At 40.4% G+C, this 23,877-nt stretch overlaps 1 pseudogene; it reads right to left on the bottom strand.

Annotated features, from left to right (window-relative positions):
- Positions 1-11,884: 11,884 nt before the first annotated feature.
- LOC149249388 (pentatricopeptide repeat-containing protein At2g13600 pseudogene) lies at positions 11,885-15,295 on the bottom strand (annotated as a pseudogene).
- Between the last annotated feature and the right edge of the window lie 8,582 nt (positions 15,296-23,877).

Here is a 23,877-nt window from a genome sequence, read left to right as displayed (position 1 = left end):
TCGATATTTATTATAGGAAACAGTAAGTAACTTGATTTAGAAATTAACAAGTAGGAGAAACTTAATCAGTTGCTACAGTAGAAATTTGGGCATCCAAATTGTCACATGGTATCGGAGTTGCAGGTGAAACAAGAGAACAGTGTCGGAAGAGCCCAACGTTGAAGGAGGAGGGGAGTTCAAAAGTTGCGTACATGCAACAATTCGAATCCCCAAAGGGGTTGCAGAGTCAGGTCAGGAGGGCACGATTTTCATGGTAAATCTCTCTCTGAATGAGTCGACAGAGAGGTAGGATTTCCAGATCAAAATTTGCCAGCGGCAAAGGGAGTAGTGTAGTAGAAGCTTCAGCGAAGAGGGGTATCAGTGTGACACAGTTTTATGCAGGAATTTGCTGGGCAGAAAGATGTTAGAAGGAAGAAGAGGGACACTTGAGGGAATTTCTTCCTCAAACAATTCCTAGCTAGGGAATTCAAATTCTCATTTCCTAAGCAACAACAGGAGAGAGGAGGTCATTCGAAATTTAGATTGATAAAGATGGCAACTAGTGGACTGAGAGATCATGATAGGTTGGATGCGGCATCCAACTTATATGCGATCTACAAGGAAAGGATGTCATGCCTTCTGGATGAGAATTTTCTCAAAGTCTACGTCGACAGCGTGGTAGCTGAGCCAGCAGATCTAGATCCGCTCAAGAAGTACAAGGGAGAAATGATGAAGACAAAGAGAATGATCCTCGACGGCGTAAAGGATCATATAGTTTGTCACATCGCTGGTAGAAACACTGCCAAGGAGATGTGGGATACATTGTCGACACTGTATCAAGGATCTTTCGAGCAGTGAAAGATGTACTTAGAGCAGAAGATGAGATCTATGCAGATGCAGAAGGGGGAACACATTGATTCGTTCCTCTCTAAGCTTTAGGAGACCCGAGATGAGCTGGCAGTTGTGGGGTCAACACCTCAAGGTTTTGAGATGGTAAGACTGGCCCTAAATTCAATATCTGCGGAGTGGCAAGTCTTTGTCTAGAGTATCCTGGGCAGGGCGACTTTGCCAAATTGGGATGAAATGTGAGCAGCTCTTAAGCAAGAGGAGCCGAGGAGAGACTTGGTCAAGTGTAAACTTAACGGAAGCAACAACAATTATTCGAAGCCCAAATAGGAGGAAGAGAAAGCAGCCCTCGCATCCAAGGGGCAGCAGGAACAACAAAAGAAAAAGAAAGATGTTTCGAAGATCAAATGCTTCAGGTGTGATGAATTCAGTCACTATGCAACACAATGTCCTCTCAAGAAGAAGGACAAAGATGAGAAGCATGATCCGAAGGTTGTAGTCGCGAAGATCGACGAGGAGGAATTCATCATGACAACCTAGGCATCTCTAGGAGGGAGGTGGGGTGATTTAGAGTTGTAGTTTGAGAGGACTGCAAATGGGTAGGATCCTTGAGGAGCCCACCTCTCAGATCAATTCCTTGCTACAAGAGCCCAGATCAGAAGTAGCAAGATGGTCTAGTGTCATTTGGTGCAGAGGAGTGCCAGAGTGATAGTTGCAGTGGCTAGTAGCGCCAAAGACTAAGTAGCACAGAGTAGAGTTTCTAGCAGTGCAGATGGCACAGAGTAGAGGTCAGCAACAACACAGAGGCTTCAAAGGATCAACATAGAGACTAGCAGCATTCAGACTCCAACAACGAGATGCATCATACTGAATACTTGTTTAGTAATTTGGGATGCTTTTCCATTGCTGATGCAACAACAATTGGAGAAGGTTACAGTGCAGATGTAGTTGGCAGTGGCAGTGCTAGCAGTAGCATGGATGCATAAATGAGAGGGAGTTGCAGTACGGATGCAGTGTTGACAGTGGCAGGGTCAGCAACAGTATAGATGTAGCATTTGCACAAAAGTTGGTGGACAATATGTCAGACATCAACAACGCATAAGGAGATGTTACAGAACAAAGTGATGCTTCATCAGGGTGCATTGCTAGAGCACATTCCTCGCTAAGAGGGAGTGTTTATTTATGGTAGCATTGGATGTGCTCTAAGTCTCAAAATTTGTAGGGAGGCTTAGGCACATGCATTCTTCAATACCCAGAAATCGTTTTGGGAAATTCCACCCAGATACAGTTTTATTAAAATAATTAATTATTTTTAATGAGACCCTAAGTCTGGGTTTGGTCTTCACAAATGTATTTGAGTCATTATGTAATGTATTTTTCAAAATATTAGGTATTCAGAAGCCGATTGCAGAGCTCTGGCGATTACGCTAGGGTTCTGCATTGTGCTCAGACGGCGCAGACTGCTCTGCGCAGACAACCAACAAGGACCTGACTATCCGAGCAGGCTTTTCAAAACAGAGGAGTAAGAGGGCGCAGGACACATGGGCGACCCCCAGGGGGGGGCTTCTGCAACCTCCCCCAGCGTACACGAAGTACAACACCACAATGAGAGATCAATTCGGTTTGGATCAATCCATGAGAACGTCATCAATCCAGAAATCTTGCGCCAGAATGAGCGCAAAGGAAAAGAGCATCTGAAAGATAAGGTAAATGGAGAGAATGTGAAGCCAACCCCAACAGAGGGTACCCAGAGGGTCTCTTCAACCACATGCAAACCAATAGCTACAGATCGACCCAGAATCGAACTGCCGGGGGAAAAAATAGAAGCAAGAATCCAATACATGATGGATCATGCACTCATTGGGAAGTTCATAGGGTTTTGGCCGACGGAGAAAGCCCTCTACAGTTGGATTGCAGCGAAATGGAAACCTAAGGGAGATGTGACTCTGCAGTTAGGCCCAAAAGGATTCTTCACAGCAATCTTTTTCTGCCTGGAAGACAAATACAGAATCCTGGTTGAGGGTCCTTATTTCTTCAACTCAGCTGGCCTATACTTGTGGGATTGGGGTCCCAGATTCAACCCGGATCAGGAGGATCTTACATGGGCACCAGTCTGGATAAGACTTTACGGATTACCAGATGAATACTGGGATGAGGACATTCTGAAAAACATAGGAAATGGCTTAGGGGAATATATAAGGACTGCTGAAGAAACGAAACTACGAAGATATACATCCTACGCCCGCTTATGCGTCTTCATGCGCCTAGACAAAGCCCTGCCGGAATCGGTAAGTCTCTCTCACCGTGACTATGAGTGGATCCAGCCTTTAGACTATGAACATGTTCCGTTTCGCTGCCGTAAATGCCATGCCATAGGGCATCTATTTAGAGATTGCCCCCTGAATGCTCAAGATAAAGCCCCCTCACCCTCTGATTCGCAGTCCAATGATGGCTTCACCAAAGCCCCCACTCGCAAGAGAGCGCATAAAAAACCACCCACAGGGAAGAAACCCAAACAGAATACGGCCTCTGACCATGCAGTCAGGAACAGCTTTGGAATCCTGGCTAATATCTCGGACGAGCATAATACTTCCTCTCCTCCAAGTTCTGACCACCCCTCTTCCTCTTCACAGCCACCTCCCGAGGCCCCTCCATCCAAAACCCCTCCCTCTAAAGATCCCCCAGCCCACAACTTGGAGAGCAAAGAGAAGCAGCGGGACAAAGATAACGAAATGGAGGTTGATGGATCCTCAGGCCCCGTCCAGGATCCAGATATTCCCACGGAAGAAGACAATCAGGTGCAACAAATGGAGGAAGAGCCGGAAAGTATAGATCTACATGGATTAGACATACTCGAACTAGAAGCAGCATGCAAGAAGAAAGCATATGAAAGCATCCCAGAACTACAGCTGGACAAACTGGAAATGGTCATTTCCAGGGCCTATTATCAAAATCAGCTTGGCATCCAGCCAGGAAGTCACTGGGATCTTAGCCAAACCCCAAAAGATTCCAAAAAAAGGGGAAGAAGAACAGACCTCCAAAGAACAATAGCGCTCGGGAAGATTCTGGTAGACTCCGGTAGGTATGCTAAGCTTACGAAGTACTACAAGCCCTCCCCCAATAGTGAATCATGAAGCTCATTTCATGGAACCTCAGGGGGCTCAACGGCCCAGGAAAACTCAGAATGCTTAAAAATATGGTAAAAATGGAAAAGCCACAAATTTGTTTTTTCCAAGAAACAAAATGTAATAGCACAACTCTAGAAAGAATCCTCTCCAAAGCTTGGCCAGGATGTCAATCAGTTGCTGTAGATGCATCTGGCGCTTCAGGGGGATTAGCCATTGCATGGAACTCTCAAGCACTCACTCTGTCGGACTTCCATGCTTCACACAATCTCATACAGGCTACCTTCCACATAGTCGGCACAAATATTCATGGGAATCTCTCGAATGTTTACTTCCCTCAGGAAGCAAAGGAAAAGATTGCTCTCCTCCACACCTTAGAAGTCCTTAACGCCAATCGAAGGCACCCTCTATGGATAGCGGGAGGGGACTATAACATGATCACAAAATTAGAGGAGAAGATTGGCGGCAGAAACAAGTTGGAACAGGAAAACACCTACTTCAAAAACTTTATTCAGAATGCATCCTTGATAGACTTACAGTTCTGCAATGGCACTTTTACGTGGAGTAATCGCAGAGCAGGCCTTCATCAAATAGCCTCCAAGCTGGATCGCTTTCTCATATCAGATAACTCGATCCACTTGGGGGGGGATTTCTCGGCGGCCATTCTACCACACTCTGGCTCTGATCATTGGCCGGTTGCCCTTCAATGGCAACGTCCAGGCAATAACACGCGAAGACCTTTCCGCTTTGAGGAGTTTTGGTTCACTCATCCCTCTCTCAGAGACTTCGTCAACTCCACATGGACCTCCTTCCGCCCTCAAGAAGGATCCAAGATGTTTCAGTTTCAACAGAAACTCAAACATCTAAAGCTCTGTCTCAAGAGATGGAACAGAGAGACCTTTGGAAACATATTCAAGGCGCAAAATGATCTTCAAAAAGCCCTGGAGGAACTGCAAAGAGAAATAAGTACATGCGGGCACACAGAGAGAACCCTCGAACAGGAGCAGAGCATCCACAATCAGCTTGAAGAAAGAAGAAAGCAGGAGGAGATATACTGGAAACAGAAATCAAGAATCAGATGGCTAAAAGAGGGAGAAAGAAATACCAAATTTTTCCACAGAACAACAGTGCAACGCAGAATGGGCAACAATATCCCTTACATTCAAAAATCAGGAGGAGAAAAGGTGGAGCAACATGAGGAAATTGAGAAGGCACTCCTCGAACACTTTAAGCAGGTCCACCAAGAACCTGACATCAACAGACATCAGGCAATTGAAAGAATTACCTGCAATATACCAAAATTAATCACAGCGGAGCATAATGAACTCCTCCTTAGCCCAATTCAAATGCAGGAAGTGGACAATGCAATGACTCAGCTTAAAGATGGAAAAGCTCCCGGCCCGGATGGTTTTACCACTACTTTCTTTCACAAGTTCTGGGATTTGATAAAGCCGGAAGTCTGGGAGGTGGTGGAGGAGTCGAGAGTTGCTCATTGGCTGCTTCCCTCGCTCAACACCACCTTCATAGCCCTGATTCCAAAAGAAGAGGATGCGCTCAAACCGGACAAATTCCGGCCAATAGCACTATGCAATGTTATATACAAGGTCATCTCTAAAGTCATCGCAAACAGGCTAAAGCCCCTCCTGCCCATGCTCATCTCACCGGAACAATCAGGTTATGTGGAAGGAAGACAGATTTTGGACGGAATCATCCACACGCATGAGATCACCCACACTCTCAAGCATTCAAAGCAGGCAGGTATGCTCCTTAAACTGGATCTTTCCAAGGCTTTCGACAAACTTAGTTGGAATTATATTCAGCAAATGTTATCTGCTTTTGGATTCAGCCCCACTTGGATTCGCTGGGTTATGAGCCTTATCTCCTCCACTAGCTTCTCCATCCTAGTAAATGGGATCCCCTCTCGCCCTTTCTCCCCCTCCCGGGGTATCAGGCAAGGTGACCCACTCTCCCCCTTCCTCTTTGTTTTGATGGCTGAGGGCCTGGGACGTCACATTAAGAATGCCCTCCACACGCACCAGCTTAAGGGTATCTCCATTCACCACCTGCCAGCTACTTCCCATCAGCAATTTGTTGATGACACGATGCTGTTTGGGTACCCATCTGTTCAAGAAGCCTCAATTTTCAAAGCAGTGCTAACTGATTTTTCAGAAGCCTCAGGGACCAGCATCAACTGCTCCAAATCGCAGATTTTCTTCTTCAACACTCCCCCGGTAGTCAAGTCGGCCATAGTCCGCATTCTGGGATTCCCCATGGCCACCCTCCCCTCTAAGTATCTTGGTGCTCCCCTCACTACCTCAGCCATCAATCACTCCTCTTGGCGCAATTTAATTGAAAAACTTGAATCTCGTCTCAATCAATGGACTCACAGAACTTTGAACCTAGTCAGCCGGGCGGTACTTATTAAAGCCATTCTTCAAGCTATGCCGCTGTACCTTTTCTCCATCCTGGCAGCGCCAAAATGGGTCCTAAAAAGACTAAGGAAAATTCAGAGAGATTTCCTTTGGGGGAGCAATGCAACCAATCGCAAATGGGCTCTGGTAAAATGGAGCACAGTATGCAAGCCAAAGGAAAAGGGAGGAATAGGACTAAGGGATCCGGAGCACAGCAACGCCATCATGGGAGCCAAGATCTGGTGGCAGTGGCTCACCAATGCAGGCAAGCCGTGGGTCACTTTATGGACAGCAAAGTATGCCAACCAGCGACCCCAGGAAGAGCTTATTAGATTGGAGCCCAGTGACAAAGGTTCGTTAATATGGAACGCTGCCAAGGAACATTATAAGATGATCCAGCAGCACAGTTTCTGGGAGGTAAGAAATGGCAATAATGCTAGATTCTGGACGGACGCATGGAATCAAATGCCCACCCTCAGCAATGCTCTGAACCAGCCTCTACACAATATGGAGGAGGAAACACAGCAAGTCAAAATCAGGCAATTTTGGACCCAGGAAGTGGAGAAAGGCTACCGAACCTGGAAACCAGGCAACCAAATCCTCACAAATGATAATCGCCAGACATCCACAGCTTTGGAAACGGAGCTCAGCAAAAGAAAAATCAGGTGTGACGAAAGGGAAGATATCCTAAGATGGGGCTATCTACCAAAAGGAGCGTTCACTACGTCTGAAGCATATAAAATAATTTGCAATGACTCTGCTCCTCAGGATCCGATCTGGGGCCAAATATGGAACTCTGGCTCTTGGCCCAAGATCTGTCACTTTCTCTGGTTGGTAGGGCATCAGAGAATCCTAACATGGGACAAGCTCCGAAGAAGAAATTTCCATGGACCCTCCATCTGCTTCAACTGCTGTGCCCATGAGGAAACGCTCCAACATTTGTTGGACTCTTGCCCCCTCGCCAACCAGCTATGGGAGAAAGCAAGCTTTCGATGTCAAAGAAGATGCAGACTTGAAGATGAAATTACGAATTCCATACGACAGTGGCAAAAGGACCCGTATAAGAGCAACATCCTCAATCATCTTTGGCGATTGATTCCTGGGCTAATCCTATGGAGTATATGGAAGGAGCGAAACAAACACATTTTCAAAAACCAACGCTCTTCGATGGACAATATCTGGCATATGCTTTGCAAAAATATCCAAGAAACTATGATGCTAAGACCCTGGAAGGAGGAGGATTGGCCTTCCCTAGCCAATGAGAAAACTATCATGGACAATTGGCAGATCAGATGCACCAAAAGCATGCACCAGCAGAACCCCCCTGCAGCCAGCACTGAAAAACAAGTCGAATGGAAGCCTCCGCCAAAGCACACTTTCAAACTCAACTTTGATGGAGCCTCAAAGGGGAATCCTGGGTTAGCAGGCTTTGGTGGAATAATCAGGAATCATGAAGGGGCTCCCATGACACTCTACTATGGAAATATTGGTTGGGACACCAACAACTCAGCTGAATTGGAAGGGTTATGGCAGGGTCTCCAACTTGCTGGGGAGCTCAACCTCCACCCTCTGGAGGTTGAAGGAGACTCCCAAATCCTCATCAATATGGCCAAAAAAATCCTAAATGGATCTCAGGCCAAAAAAATAGCCACCAGCTGGAGGTTAGAAGCACGACTGGAGGCAATAGAACAGAAGCTTCACAGCAACAGAGCTATCACCTTCACTCATACAAAGAGGGAGGGCAACAAGATAGCGGACTTCATGGCCAATGTTGGAGTGGGAAGTAATCACTCTCTAATCACAGGACAGCTGAATGCTATATTACCGCATGAGGACGCCCAAGAATGCTCTCGACTGGTCCAAAAGGAGGAAACTCCCCCGGATGCGGGTGATTAGGGCGATGGGACGGGAGTCGGGGGCTGGCCACATGCCGTCCCTCAGCCATCACGTGGCACCCCAAGCGAGCAGCTGGATAGGACAAAGAAGGTTTAAGGCGAAGGGACCTGGGACAGTTAATGCCCGGAGAGTGCACTCGATCCAGAGCAAGGCAGCAGTAATGGCGGATGGGATCCCGAGCAGGGTAGGTGAGGATGAGGAGAATAAAACTGGGCTGGAGCAGGGAATGTTGGTTGTGATGCATTCGGCTGGCCTCTCTGTCGTTGAAGCGGTCCCTTCTCAGACGGACGGGTCCATCACGTGGCTGGTTCTTGCAGTTGATAGTCTGGTTCACTTGGTAGTTTGCTGGAAGTCTCATCCCACTATGGTGAGACCCCGACAGCGGATGCTAAGCCGTCGAGGCTCATCCAGAGGAGGGGGTTCGCGCAGACCTGAAAGGGATAGTGCTGGGCATTGTTGCCACTGCAATCTTGCAAGCTCCATTGGAGCCACCCCCCTACACTCAGGTCAACACATGGATGCAGGGGCTTCCGGCTCGGCCACCTTGCCAGCTTTTGGTTCCACCATCTTCAATTTCACCAGCTCAACGATAAACCCAAGAATCAGCGCGCATGTTTCCATTCTGTTCATTGAGAATCCTCCAGAGGTTGATGACCCCATAGATGCTCGGGAGCAAGGGATGCAAGACTACCCTGGGGAAGCAGAGCAGGCTCCGACAGCTGAGATGGAGCAGGAAGCAAAGGGCCGGGTTACTGACAAGGAAAAAGCCAAGCATACCCAGAATGCTCCAAACGCGGAAATTGGGGAAGAGGAAGCGACCTCTCCTACTGGAGCTGAGCCGGATTACTATGGGTGGTGCCCAATTGTGGAAGAGCAACCAGACGAACCGAACGAATGACGGCGCCAGCGCTCATGCTTCACCAGGTCGCTCAAGGTCCAGTTATCGTTTTCTGTTTTGTTATCTGTTCAGTTAGTGTTTTCTGGGGTGTTATAGCTGTTGGGTATTTTGTGTTATTGATGAGAGCAGGAATTGTCTCCCCTGCGCGGGAGGATTTGGTTGGCACCTTTTTGTCTAAGGCCCCTGCGAGGGCCATCGTCTATGGGCAGTCTTGGTATTTCAGTTTACTACCCCTGCGAGGGCTTGCTGTGGGGGACTATGTCTTGGTTTCTGTCAGTCTTAGTTTCTGTCTCTGTCTGGTGCCCCTGTGAGGGCAAGAGCATACTGGTTTCACCTGATGTAATTTTGAACTCTGTACATATTTAATAGATTAGCCTTTTTACCGAGAAAAAAAAAATGAGACCCTAAGTCTAAACTTAGGAAATTAAAATAATTAATGAGTATTAATCTAAAATGTGGGTGTAACTTCTAGAAGAATATGAGGATCAAGCGAAAATGATCTAATCCACTGATTAGAAGTTAATCTAGGTCATTGGTTGTCCAACAGAAAGATATAAGAAGAGGCTTGAGGGGCACTTGGAGAACACATAGAGGGGAGATCAAAAGTTTGATTTTCCGAAACAGAGCAACTGTCGGAGAGATTTTCGATAGTGATCTTTTGCAGTGAGGGGCAGGGATAGTATCCGAAGGGAAATCTTTCCCGATCGGAGAATACTCAGTAGAGAAGAGAGAGAGAAATCAAGTAGAGGTACCGCAAAGCCAGAGAGGTTGATGCAGAGCCATGCAGAGGCAACACAAAAGCCCTGAGGGAGTCCGAAATTTGCTGGAAGGTTCAATTTATGTAGTTGGAAGCTGGGGTGTGAGACCATGAGAGCAGAAGTCAGAATCTTAGAGGAAAATCGATCAGCCGGGAAGAGTGATGCAGGTCCTAGATAGTGTGACGCTGGGCTGATGCAGACACTGCGCAGAGGCAGCCAGGGGTTATTCATCCAAGGACTGGATCATCCAGGACTTCCAATGATAGTGTGAGGTAATCTCACAAATCTCTCTCTTAGTGATATTCTCTGTAACTGGATCTCTGGGAAGGCATCCAAAGATTGTATTCAGAAATTACTACTGCATAATACTAAAACCCTTAGAGTCGTTGCACCGGTTTTCCCGCATTGGGTTTTTCTGGGGACATTTGTCCAAAAATAACTGTGTAGATGTGTTGTATCTCTTTCTTGTTCAATTTCTTTGTTCCGTTTATAATTTAAATGGTGTAGACTGCAGTGTATTAGTTTCGATATTTACTGTAGGAAACATTAAGTAACTTGATTCAGAAATTAACAAGTAGGAGAAACTTAATCAATTGCTACAATAGAAATTTGGGCATCCAATTTTTCATAGTTTGATACACACTTAATTTTCTAGCTGCCTCAATTTCTCTTGCCTTGAAAAAGGTGGTTTGAGTTGAACTTTTGGTGGCTTCTTGTCCATTGAATCCTAGGTCTTCATGCTTGGGCCTTTGTTGAGTTGCAAGGGGAATCAAAATCCCTTGCCCTCCCTTGTCTAACACCTGGACATCATAAAACATTTGCCTCATGAGCCTGGAACCGATGCCTCTGATGTGCTTTTCAAAGTCATTGAACATCTCTTGAGGAAGGATCTTGGAAGTTGAGTTTACCATGCTTGACTCAGTGATTCCACAGTGGCAATAGAAGGGGATTGCTTGGTCTCTTCCACAGTGGCAATAGAAGGGGATTGCTTGGTCTCTTAGACAATTAGTACTTGTAGCTTCTTCAAGGCCTCTTCCTTCACTGCCAAATCCCAATATAGTTGAGTAGTCACTTTGGTGAACCTTCCCTCTTGCTAGCTATCTTGTCAAGAGAATTTCTCCTCCAATTATAATAGATGCAATATGCTCTTCTCTAATTCTGTCCTCGTACTGTTGAAGGAGTCCTGGCATTTGGCAAGTTCTTTTTACAACTCATCTGCTTTTTATCTCCAATACCAGCTTTCCTCTTGTATCTGCCCATTGAAATATCTCACCACTTCTAGCTTCTCCCTCTTCAAGGCTTGGCCCATAGTAGTTGCTTCAAGGTCTCTGACAAACCTGCTATGATTCCTTATTATTTGTAAACGGTAAGCATTTGACTTATCCATTACATCAACATGGATCTCAGCGCAAATAAATTATGCTTTCTGCTACTAATCACCAATAAGCATAAAATATAATAGCTCTGTTTCATATTTGGTTCATCACTTGTCTGTTTTCTTCAGTAGACATACCTCTAGTCAATGGAGGCTCTTCAAATCTATTCTCAACTTACAAGTTCTCTCCACACATCAAATGGAAGATGTGTGGCACATTGTAGCTATACTCCAATAATCAGTAAATGAATAATGGGTGAATACAACAATGCTATAGTGTATGGCATAGAACTTGTTAAAATGGTGTGTACTCATAAATGCCCACCACAAAATAATAAACGCCCAGTTTGAAGCAATTACAAGATAGCTTCAAAATGTAGTTAAATGGTGAACCAACAATACACAACCAATTCCAATACTCAAGCAATCATTTAAACTAGTGAATAGACCTAGGATTACAATGTAACTTTGTTATAGTTCTCATTGTCTACATAAAATGCAAGAATAGATTAAAACCAAAACTACATCAAGTATACACAATCACAAACATCGTCGTACAACAAATATTTTTTATACACTTGGAAATCCAAATGGGAATAAACTTTTATTAAGCAGGAAATTGATTACAAAATGGTGAGATATACACAAATTTAGTATATTTTTACTCACTAGCAAGAAATTTGTAGATGTTCAGGGTTCAACAACAATCATCGTTCATCATGGGATAGGCTCAATGTCTTCTTCTCCTCCGCTTATTAATTACACTACTTCTTTGAGCTCTCATATTTGCTACATTTCCTCCTCTCTTTTCCATTCCATGCTCTTCTTCATCACCGCCTTGATTTTAATGGGCTGCCTTGGAAGACCAACCATCACAATGGTTCATTTTAACTTCTAAACTAATTTTGAACATTTTCTCAACTTTGCCAAAAATAATTGAATGTTTATTACAAAGTTTACAAATGTTTTCCCGACAAGGATTCAATTTGGATTAACATATAGCAAGCATTCACTTTAGACTATATTGTAGTGCCACTAGATGTTCTGTGAAATCTTTATCCTTCGGGACTTCAGCATATTGTAGGATGTTATAATCCACCCGGTCCATGAAACAGTCAAGCTTGTTATGCTTTAATAGATCACCTAGTTAATAATCCCAAGAGGAACGCCCTCCATTCCTAAAATGACGAAAGCATTTGCATCCCTCACTACAGTTTTTTGTGCCACAATTTTGGAGATTTGTGATGAACTTGGTGGCAGAATGGTAATTGTGACACATTAGAAGGTTTTTGATCATTTGAATTGTAGTCGCTGGAGATGTATTAATAAGCCCAAATGCAATTCCTAACCTCTCATTGTGGTATGGCAGAGAACATGGTCCTTTTGCTCCTCCTCATCATGCAACACTATGTTTGTGTCAACTGAATAACAACCTGCTCCTTCATACACCCACACAATTGCTCCAGTATCTTATATTTTCTCTGTTTGTGGATGTCATCTGTCACCTACGATGAAAGCATGAACCCTGTTATTGACCTCAATCCAGCTCTGGCCTGGAGTCTTCTTCACATCCCTCTCTTTCATCAATTTTCTCATATTTTCTTTGTCATCCCACCTACCAACGGCCGCATACATGTTTGACAGCAACACATAATGTGCAGAATTTTCAGGATCCATTTCAAAAAGGCGTTGTGCAACATTTTCTCCTAGTTCCATGTTGGTATGGTTTCTACAAGCAGCAAGCAAAGATCCTAACACAGAAGAATCAGGTTTTACTGGCATTTTGCTGATAAAGGCTTGCGCCTCCTCAAGGCATCCTGCCCGGCCAAGAAGGTCAACTATGCAGCAATAGTGTTCTGTTGTAGGTGTGATGCAGTACTTGTGACACATTTTGTCAAAGTATTGCAAACCATCATCCACTAAGCCAGCATGGCAACACGCTGACAGAACACCAACAAAGGTGATGCGATCAGGCCTTGCACCTGAATGCTCCATTTCATTAAAGATTTGAATGGCTTCTTTCCCATAGCCATGTATGGCATATCCTGCAATCATTGCATTCCATGAAACCACATTTCGCTCAGGCATTTTATTGAACAACTTGCATGCATCACGTATGCTCCCGCATTTGGCATACATGTCTACGAGAGCACTCCCAACAAAGGTATTGTACTCAATCCCATTTCTGATCATGTCTTCATGGACCTCCTTACCTTTGTTAAGAACCCCTAAGTTGGCACATGCGGGAAGAAGACTGGCAAATGTAAACAAGTTAGGCTTCACGCCTGTCAGTTGCATTTGTCCAAACAGTTTCATGGCATCTTCATTATTCCCATTCTGTGCGCAGACTGCAATTACTGCACTCCATGAAACCACATCCTTCGTTGGCATTTTCTCAAAAAGTTTTAAGGCATCCCCCAGATGCCCATTCTGTGCATATCCTGCAACTATTGCATCCCATGAACCTGCATTTTGTTCAGGCATTTCATGAAACAGTTTTAAGGCTTCATCGAGACGCCCATTTTGTGCATATCCGGCAACCATAACATTCCATGATACCGAATCCCGTGTGGGCATTTTCTGAAAGAATTTGAAGGCTTCATCAACAAGCCCATTGTCTGCATATCCACCAAGCATGGCAGTCCAGGAAGCCGTATTTTGTTCAGGCATTTCATCAAAGACCTTGTATGCATCATCTATACTCCCACATTTAACATACATATCTATAAGGGCGTTCCCTACAAAGACATCCGACTGAAACCCGCTTCTAATTACATCCATATGCACCTTCATGCCTTGTTCCAGAGCCACCAAGCTGCTACACGCAGGAAGAACACTGGCGAATGTAAATTGATCGCATCGGATGCCATCTTGTTGCATCCTGTCAAACAACACCAAGGCCTCCTCGCCCTGCCCATATCTGGTATACGCTGCAATCAAGGCAGTCCATGAAACTACGTTTCGATAAGGCATTTCGTCAAATATTTGGCGTGCATAATGTAGCAAACTACATTTGGCATACATGTCCAGAAGGGCATTGCTGACAACAAGATCAGATACAAACCCACTTTTAATTATGGTGGCATGTATCTCCCGGCCAGCATCCACAGCTTCTTGGTTGGTACATGCTGGGAGAACACTGGCGAAGGTGAAGTGATTGGGTTGAATGCCTGCTCGCTGCATTTGGTAGAAGAGCGTCAATGCATCCTCGCCATTCCCGTACCTGGAATAAGCTGCGATCACTGTTGTCCACGAGGCCTCATCTCCTTCAGGCATTTCGTCCAAGACTCGGCGAGCATCCACCAGAGTCCTACACTTTGCGTATGTGATCAGGAGTTTGGTATATAGAGTGGTATCAGGCTTCAGTCCTATCAGAATGATATGGGCATGTATTAGTTTGGCCTCTGGCAAAGCTTTGAATTGGAGGCAATTTTGCAAGAGACGAGTATAGGTTGAAGAGTGCGGGCGATGGATAGAATCCAGAATGTGAAGAGCCTCTTTCAGTTGTTCTTGCTTATTTAATGTCCTCAAATAGCCATCACAACAAGTGCCAATCCCATCGCCATGGAGTTTAGCAACGCCTGTTGACAAGGGGGAGAGGTGATTGGATTTGACAGTGTAACCACAGAGGGGAGGGAGAAGAATTTTGTTTGCCAATACTCTTGTCATTTTGCCATGCTTCTTACCCTGTCATATTTTCAGAGATCTAATTGGATCAGTTAATTCATCCCACGGTGAATAAAATTGGTGCAACTTCAAATAGAAGACGATTTACAATCGCGAAACTTGTCGCAGTAATCGACTGCTAGATATATATTAGTAGGGGTTGGAATGGTAGTTAAAAATGGGGATGATTCATAAAGAATATTGCGCGGCTTTTATGCTACACACTGCGCTGTGGAATGTGTAATAGGATCTTCCGATTCAGACTGTAATGTGTAATAATTTTGCATAGGATCTTGCGTGTAAAGAGATTTGGATTATTTTTTGATTTGTGCGTGTCATCTTTACAGAGGGAGCATCTTTTTTTTTCTGTGCCATTTCAATTTTTATCCCTGCGTTCACAACTGTCACAGTTATAAATGTCCGAGTTAATTTTTAATTTAGGAAAAATAAATTATTTAAAATAATTTAATGATGACGTGTAAGCGTTTTATTTTTTCCAAATTTTAATTATATTTTTGGTAATTTTATTTGAAAATTCGTAGGAATTTAACATGGTAATTTTATTTGAAAATTTGTAGGAATTTATTCAAATTACAATTGTGTGTATAATCCATGTTTTTGAAAAAAAAAATTAGAGTGTTGAAATTATTTAGGAATTTAAAAATGCTTTAAATTTATTTAAAGATTTAAAAATATACAATCTTGTTCAAAATGATATGGTTTAATTTGAGTTTTAAAAAGCCAATGATTATACTGGTATGATTTCTACTCACGGCAAATGTTTTGGGTTATTATTATTCTATCTCCTTATATTAAGAAGATGAAGTCTTTATTAATAAGAAGTAGCATTAAATCTTACATCAAAATCATAAAATTGATTTTAACATAGATATTAGGTATGTACAATAAAGTCGGTGCCTCTTGTAATTGTTAAGAAGGGTAATAGTTGCGATGCAACATAATTCCTGTGTCTATAATTATTTAATAATTTTTTTACATAGTTTTTTTTGTCAGTAATGACATTCGTTTTCTAATAATAAAATAAAATAAATAGCTCTGCACAATGAGTTAAGTTTTGCACATTAGGCTATAAACTCAGCACAATGAGCTAAGTTCCACACGATAGGTTAAGTTTCTCACTTTTACACAATAGGCTAAGATCTTCGCACAAAAGTTTTTTATTAATTGTTTTCTTAGTAATGATATATTCATTTTCCAATAATAAAGGTAATGACGTATTCATTTTCCAATAATAAAATAAAACGAATATCTCTGCACAATGAGATAAATTCCGCACAATAAGTTATAAGCTCTACACAATGAACTAAGTTCCGCACAATAGAATATAAGCTTCGCACAATGAGCTAAGTTCCACACAATAGGCTATAAGCTCTGCACAATGAGCTAAGTTCCACACAATAGGCTATAAGCTCTGCACAATGAGCTAAGTTCCACACAATAGGCTCTAGCCTCTATCGCTATTTAATTGATTTTTTTGCATAGTGTTTTGTTGGTAATGACGTATTCGTTTTCCAATAATAAAATAAAATAAAATAAATAGCTTCGCACAATGAGCTAAGTTTCGCATAATAGGCTAAATTTCTTATTTCTGCACAATAGATTAAGCTTCTCGCACAAAAATTATAAATTGTTTTCTTGGTAATGATGTATTCATTTTCCAATAATAAAGGTAATGATAAATTTGTTTTTCAATAATAAATGTATTGGTTTATTCATTTTCCAATAATAAAATAAAACAAATAGCTTCACACAATGAACTAAGTTTTGCACAATATGCTATAAGATCTGCACAATGAACTAAATTCTGCACAATGAGCTAAGTTCTGCACAAAAGGCTATAAGCTTTGCATAATGAGCTAAGTTCCACACAATAGACTATAAGTTTTGCATAAAGAACTAAGTTCCACACAATATGCTAAGTTTTTCACTTCCGCACAATAGGTTAAGTTTCTTGCACAAAATTATTAGTTGTTTTCTCATTAATGATGTGTTCGTTTTGTAATAATAAAAGCAATGACCTATTCATTTTCCAATAATAAAATAAAATAAATACCTCCTCACAATGAGCTAAGTTCTGCACAATAGGAAAAGTTGAGCTAAGTTCACAATAGACTATAAGCTCTACACAATGAGCTAAGTTCTGCACAATAGGCTAAATTTCTTGCACAAAAGTTGTTATTTGTTCTCCACAATGATGTATCTATTTTCCAATAATAAAGGTAATGACGTATTTGTTTTCCAATAATAAAATAAAACAAATAGTTGCACACAATGAGCTAAGTTTCACAAAATATGCTATAATCTCTACATAATGAACTAAGTTCTACACAATAGGCTAAGTTTATTGCACAAAAGTTATTGATTGTTTCTTCGGTAATGATGTATTCGTTTTCCAATAATAAAACAAAATAAATCAAAGCTTTCAGTGTATGCACTTCAGCATCCCATAAAATCTATTAGTAATAAAACTAACAACAAAATGCATTACAATTAAAATACCCCTATGCACTTCCCTCATTCCACGCAGATTTAGCACATGCATTTGTTCTCCGCATAAGCTCCACACACGCACAACCATCTTCGCACAATTACTTCCGCAGTCAAGAATGTCCTCAATCTTTGATATTAATTAATGATTTTATATTGTGAAATACATCCCTAAATAAGAATTAAAAAAGAGATTTGCATATTTATTATCTTAGTAAACTTTGTACAAAACTTTCGTATAACATCTGCACATGCACAACAACCTCCGCACAACTTCGTCCGCACAACTACTTCTGCACTCAATAACGGCTTTAATAAACCTCCGAACAACTACTTTCAAAACTGATATTAATTAATGATTATACCTTGTGAAATACGACCCTAAATAAGAATTAAAAAAGAGATTTGCATATTTATTATCTTAGTAAACTTTGAGATTTGTATATTTATATTTATTAACATCCGCAAACGCATAAGAACATCTGCACAACTTTGCCTGCACAACTACTTCTGCACTCAATAACATCGTTATTTGACATTCGAAACTCCACACATGATACCTCTGAGTAGCTAGCTTCGCACAACCACCTTCGTACAACTACTTTTGTATTTCTGAAAAACGTTGCTAAATAATAATTAAAAAAGACAAAGCCTTCCACACATTTTTTTTACCGCACAACACTAACACTTTTTAGCATGACCGTCAATGCAAAATACCTTGAATCTCCTGCACAGTGAATGTTCCGCACAACGGCCCCAATACTCACTATGCAAAGGACCTCAACTCTCTCGCACATACTTTGTGCACATTTTTTTTACCGCACAACACTAACACTTTTTAGCATGACCGTCAATGCAAAAGACCTTGAATCTCCTGCATAGTGAATGTTCCGCACAATGACCCCAATACTCACTATGCAAAGGACCTCAACTCTCTCGCACATACTTTGTACTACGCACAAACAAACATAATAATATTAATTCGACATTGTTCAGCCCTACCCCCCACTCCCTGAGGCTTATGCAAATAACCTACAACCACATGAATTCTCGCATCATTGAACATAACATTAACATAATAGTGCCTTGCAATTGCATCAACAACTAGCTTCACACAACCACCTTCATACAACTATTTTTGTAGTTGGAAAAAACATTCCTAAATAATAATTTAAAATACAAAGCCTTTTGCATATCCATTACACAGTTAATTTAGTACCTTTGTTTATGCAAAAGACCCTGGTTCTCCCACAGATACTCTTCTGCACAACGACACTGTACCACTTACCACATCATTCATCAGCATCATAACACTCACTATGCAAATACCTTGACCTTTGCAAGATTTCTCGCAATTTGCATATATCATTCAAGGAAGCAGAATACCAATTTCCGTTACAACAAATTCATTTACTTTACAGTTTTGTTTGGAAAATTGCGATTCTATTTAGCATTTTGCTTAAATGTATAAATGTAATATCTTTTATAAGTTATATTGATTTAGAAACTCGTTTCAACTTTCTATGACTACTTATTTAGATATTTGTTTTGTAAACAAAGAAAGTCGTTATTGTAAAGTAACGTCATCGAAAATTGCAACGTAATGAACTTATATTGATTAAGTAGTTATAGAACTTGGAAATTTGATAAATCAAGAAAACAATGTAAAAAAATGACAATGCGACTCTCCCACCTCCCTTCCCCTTGAAAAAAAACATAGCATAGTACAAAACATATAGTCGGAACAAAATAATAGTCCATTGGATTACATTTATGTACAATGTCATAGTAGCATTTGCATTAATAGAAAAAGCGTCTTGTTGCTCTCTTGAGTAGATTTCTAACATTGTTTGCATGAGTATAGTATATTGATTGACAATGCGAAATCAGATCACAAATGTCTAGTAAAATGAAAGAGTTATTAGGATGCTCGGCAACGCAACGAATGAACATTGTGTCATTGCCGAATTGTTTAACAACATAAACAAAGAAACTTGTTAGTGTATATGTACAACTACGTTTTGATAGTCTATTGTAAATTGCTTAAGATTTCAATAAAATCTATTTTTTCTGCACAATATTGGTTGTTGGAAATTTGTCATAGTACATATAATCCTATTTCCAGTTTGACGCCTCTTAAAGTACAATATTTTTCAGTCTTGTCACTTGCATGTATGATGCAATTTAGCCGACAAAAATAAAGAAATTGAGTTTCGTGTAAGTAGATAGAAAGCAAGGATGATTACTGGGCATAAAGAAGTTCAATGTATAGAATTTTAGCTTGTTGTGCAGACCTCTTTATATTGAATCTCAATTGCACAATAATACCTTCGGAACTGACGTTTCTATAAATAAATTCTACTTATCTCTCAAGTTTTCATTGTATGCGCTTCAGAAGCACTTTCACACAATTTTGTCCGCACAACTACCTCTGCACATCTTGATTGCTAGCTTCATATGGATATGGTATTTAAAGAAAGTAATGGTCTCTTGTGCAAAATTTCATTTTGAGTTTCGTGTAAGAAGATAATAACTAAGAAAAAATACTATACGAAAGAAAGTTCAATATGCGGAAGTTCAACTCAATGTGCGGACCTCTTCACATTGGATCTCTTTCAGCACAATAATCTCTTCGGACTTGACACTTTTAAAAATAACTTTTACTTATTTAAGCTATGCAAAAATATCTCGAGCTTTTCTTGTATACACTTTAGACCCACTTCCACACAACACATCTAGCAATAATTAAAAAAGAGACTTGAATGTTTAATTTTTTAACAACCCTTGCACAAAGCCTTTTGCACATCCACGTAGTTGTCAGACAAGCGTATTATTGCATGCACTTTCGATTACGTTGTTTCAGATGAACGAATAGAAACAAGATAAATCATAAATAAGTCTAGAATGAATAATAATTAAAATGCATTTCTGTTTACTCTATAAGCAATAATGATTATAGATTGAACTATGAGATTTGTTTTTCTGAAGCATTATGAAAAGGTTTCATATTTTTGTTTTGAGTAATTTTCTTATAGACATATATAGTTTGTTTTCTTAAAACAAATAAGTTTTTAAATAAGACCTACTGAACATAGAAACCTGTTTTATTGTGGGAAGCTTTTTGTTGTGCGAAATCCATATTAAAGCTTATGTTACAAGTCATAAAAGTTATAGTAGTCAATTGTAAATGAGTATTTGTTAAACATTACTGGATACAAAATTAGTTGTGTCGAAGTGGTTGTGTGCGTGCATAGGCTTTGTAAGGAACAAATGCATCTGTGAAATTAAGTATTTATATAACTCATGTTATATATAGAAACTTGTTTCACTGTGAGCTTTATTAATTAAATGACATTATTTAATAATAAATTTTACCAATTGCAAAAAAACAATAAATAATATTAATGCTTTAGTTGAAGTTTTGTTGGTAATTGTAATCAGTGAGAAAGGCATATACTACATATGAAAAAGAGGCGGAATTGCAAAATTGCATTATGTAGAAGTGAAAGAAAGGAGAAGAAGAAGAAACACAAAAAACAAAACACTTTCATTGTGCGGAGTGCGGTTTCACTAATTTCGTAAACAATATAATGACATTAACAGTTCGGTATCCTTTTGGTGAAATGGATGGATCAACACATAATCAGGAACGTAAATGTTATTACCTCTACATTGACATTGATATAGTATTGGATGTGATTGTTGACAACTCGTAACCTAACTGTCAATATTATAAAATATTCACATTTAATTTGTTTTGTGCATGGAATAATTGATTTCTGAATTTCGAGATTTGTTTTATTAACTATGAGTGTTATTTCTCGCCAACGTCTTCTTTTTTGTTTTCTAATTTCTATTGATTTCGTAAAACACATTTCAGATGCAAAATAGTTTCAAAGCACGTATTTAAATACAAATATATATATATTTTTTTATCATAAAATCAATGCACCAAAATACTTATGAATGCAAAATAGTTCATGTAGGTCAATTTGTCTACAAGGAACTATATAACACAAAGAGTTATTTCACTATAGACATAAAATGATACATTAGAAACATAATTAATTAATTATTCTATTGAATGAAATCTATGCATATTTGAAAAACAATGTGCCAAAATTCTATTATTAAGAGATATATGCCTAAGATGCATCCATTTCCAACAATATTGTTATCGTTCTTAATTTTTTTTGATACGATATGGCTTTGTGTAGAGCTTTCACTGTGCACAAGAAACTTGGTCTGCACAACGAAACTTTTAGTTGTAACCTCTGCAAAATGAGAACTCCATACAAGAAAATAAATAACCCAAAAATAGCAAACAAAATTCAATAGTATAAGAACCATATTATTGAAAATTATTTCACCATTGGAAAAAAGGGAGTGTCGCAAACATAATTAATAAAAAAAAGGTGTGTCGAAAACATAGTTAATTACTATGCGGAATGAAATTCGTGGAGGTGTAAACACAATGTCTCAGTATTATATTATTAAAAGATATATGTCGAAGATGCCAAACCATTTCCAAATGTTCAATTTCGTTTAAAGCAACAACACAACACTGTATGTAATAGAAAATCTAAAAGCATTTTTTTGCAAAGCTATAGAAAACCCCATTGTAACATTGATACAGAATAAGATTCATTAAGAATTATAGTCAAAGTAAAATGTCAATGACCGTAACGATATCTCATATTCATATGACATCATATTCAAAACATAGACTTAAAATGTGAAATTACTTAATAGAATGGGAATTGTGCAAAGAAGATTGTAAAGTAGATGGATTTGTTGTAGTGGGAATTGGTGTTACGTGTTGGGTTGTGTTATATTCTTTCCACGACTAGCCCACGTAGTTAACCGGGGGGTTAGAGGGGGGGCGGAGCCCCCCCTTCGCTGTGCCGATTATGTAGCGGGGGGGTCACAGGGGGTTTGAGGGGTGCAGGTATCCCCCCTCTATGGGGTTCAGGGCAGCGCCTCGGAAAATTTTGTTTTATGGACCCTAAGGTTAGGCAGACCTACTTATGGTTTTGTGCATGTTTTCCACACATGGTTTTGGACGCGATGGTTTTTGGTCCATGGTATTGGATGATTTGGCATGTATAAATATGTATTGTAACATTGAAAGGGACATAATGAAAAATCAAGCTGGTAGTCCAGGTTTTGGGATCCAGGGGAAAATCTCTGTGTATATGCGTTTTATGTGTTATGCTCTCGCATTGTTTATTTTATGTGTTTTAGAATTTGTATGCAAGTAATTTTTGTACGGGGTTATAACCTACATTTGGTATCAGAGTTGTTTTGGCTTCAAGGGGATGCCTTTGTTGCTGAGGGGTTTTGCTCGGGCGTATGGTAGACCTTGTTCAGTGGGAGATCTACGAGATCGATTTTGGTGGTGAAAGAAGATGGCGAGCAGTGGAAATATAGAGATCGAGAAATTTAATGGTCAGAGTTTTAAGTTATGGAAACTCAGGATGGAGGATCTGTTGGTGGATAAAGATTAGTGGATTGTGGTAGATCCAGGTACTAAACCAATGGGAGTGTCCGACGAAGAATGAAAGAAGTTGGATCGCAAGGCAAAGAGCACAATACGATTGTATGTCTCAGATTCAGTGTTGCTGAATATATCAGGGGAAGCTACGACGAAGGCTTTGTAGGACAAGTTAGGGAATTTGTACCAATCTAAGTCTCTGGTGAATAAATTGTTCCTGCGGAAAAAGCTGTATAACCTGAGAATGAAAGATGGAGACTTGGTGAAAAAGCATTTGAACGCATTTAATATTGTGGTAAGTCAGTTATTATTTGTTGATATTAAAATTTCAGATGAAGATAAGTGCATTAGTTTGTTGTGTTCTCTACCAGATTCGTGGGATAGTCTGGTTATTGCAATAGGTAGCAATGCAACTGCCTTGCAGTTTGATGAAATAGTCTCATCCTTGCTGATGGAGAAGATGAGACAGAAAAATATGGAGATCCAGAATGATGATGCCTTGTATGTACGAGGAAGGTCCTAGAACAGAAACAAAAATAAGTCATTGAGTGAGAGATCTAAATCTAGAGGGAGATCTAAATCTCCAGGAAAACCTATAAAGATGGTGTGCTAGAAATGCAGAAAGGAAGGGCACTACAAAAGGGACTGTAAATCTAAAGCTCCCGATAAAGGAAAGAGATATGATGATGCTCCTTCTGCAGAGGCGAAAACCACCTCAGATGAAGTTGGGGATGTGAAATATGTTATTAAACATGAAGTCCAACCAAAGGAACCTAAGAAGATAGAGTTTGAGCTTAAGGAGGAAGAATCAGACTCTACAATAGAGGAGGAATTAGAAGATGAAGAGCCACAAACTCGAACTGTGAGAAGATCAGTTCGAGAAAGAAGGCAGCCATAAAGATATAGTTCATCCGCTTTCTG

The sequence above is a fragment of the Pinus tabuliformis genome, chromosome 7 (assembly GCF_031772625.1).
Source record: "Pinus tabuliformis cultivar Carrire ecotype Pingquan chromosome 7, CPIR1, whole genome shotgun sequence".
Taxonomy (NCBI): domain Eukaryota; kingdom Viridiplantae; phylum Streptophyta; class Pinopsida; order Pinales; family Pinaceae; genus Pinus; species Pinus tabuliformis.
Note: the sequence above shows the minus strand (reverse complement) of the source record. Positions and strands in the feature narration are given on the sequence as shown.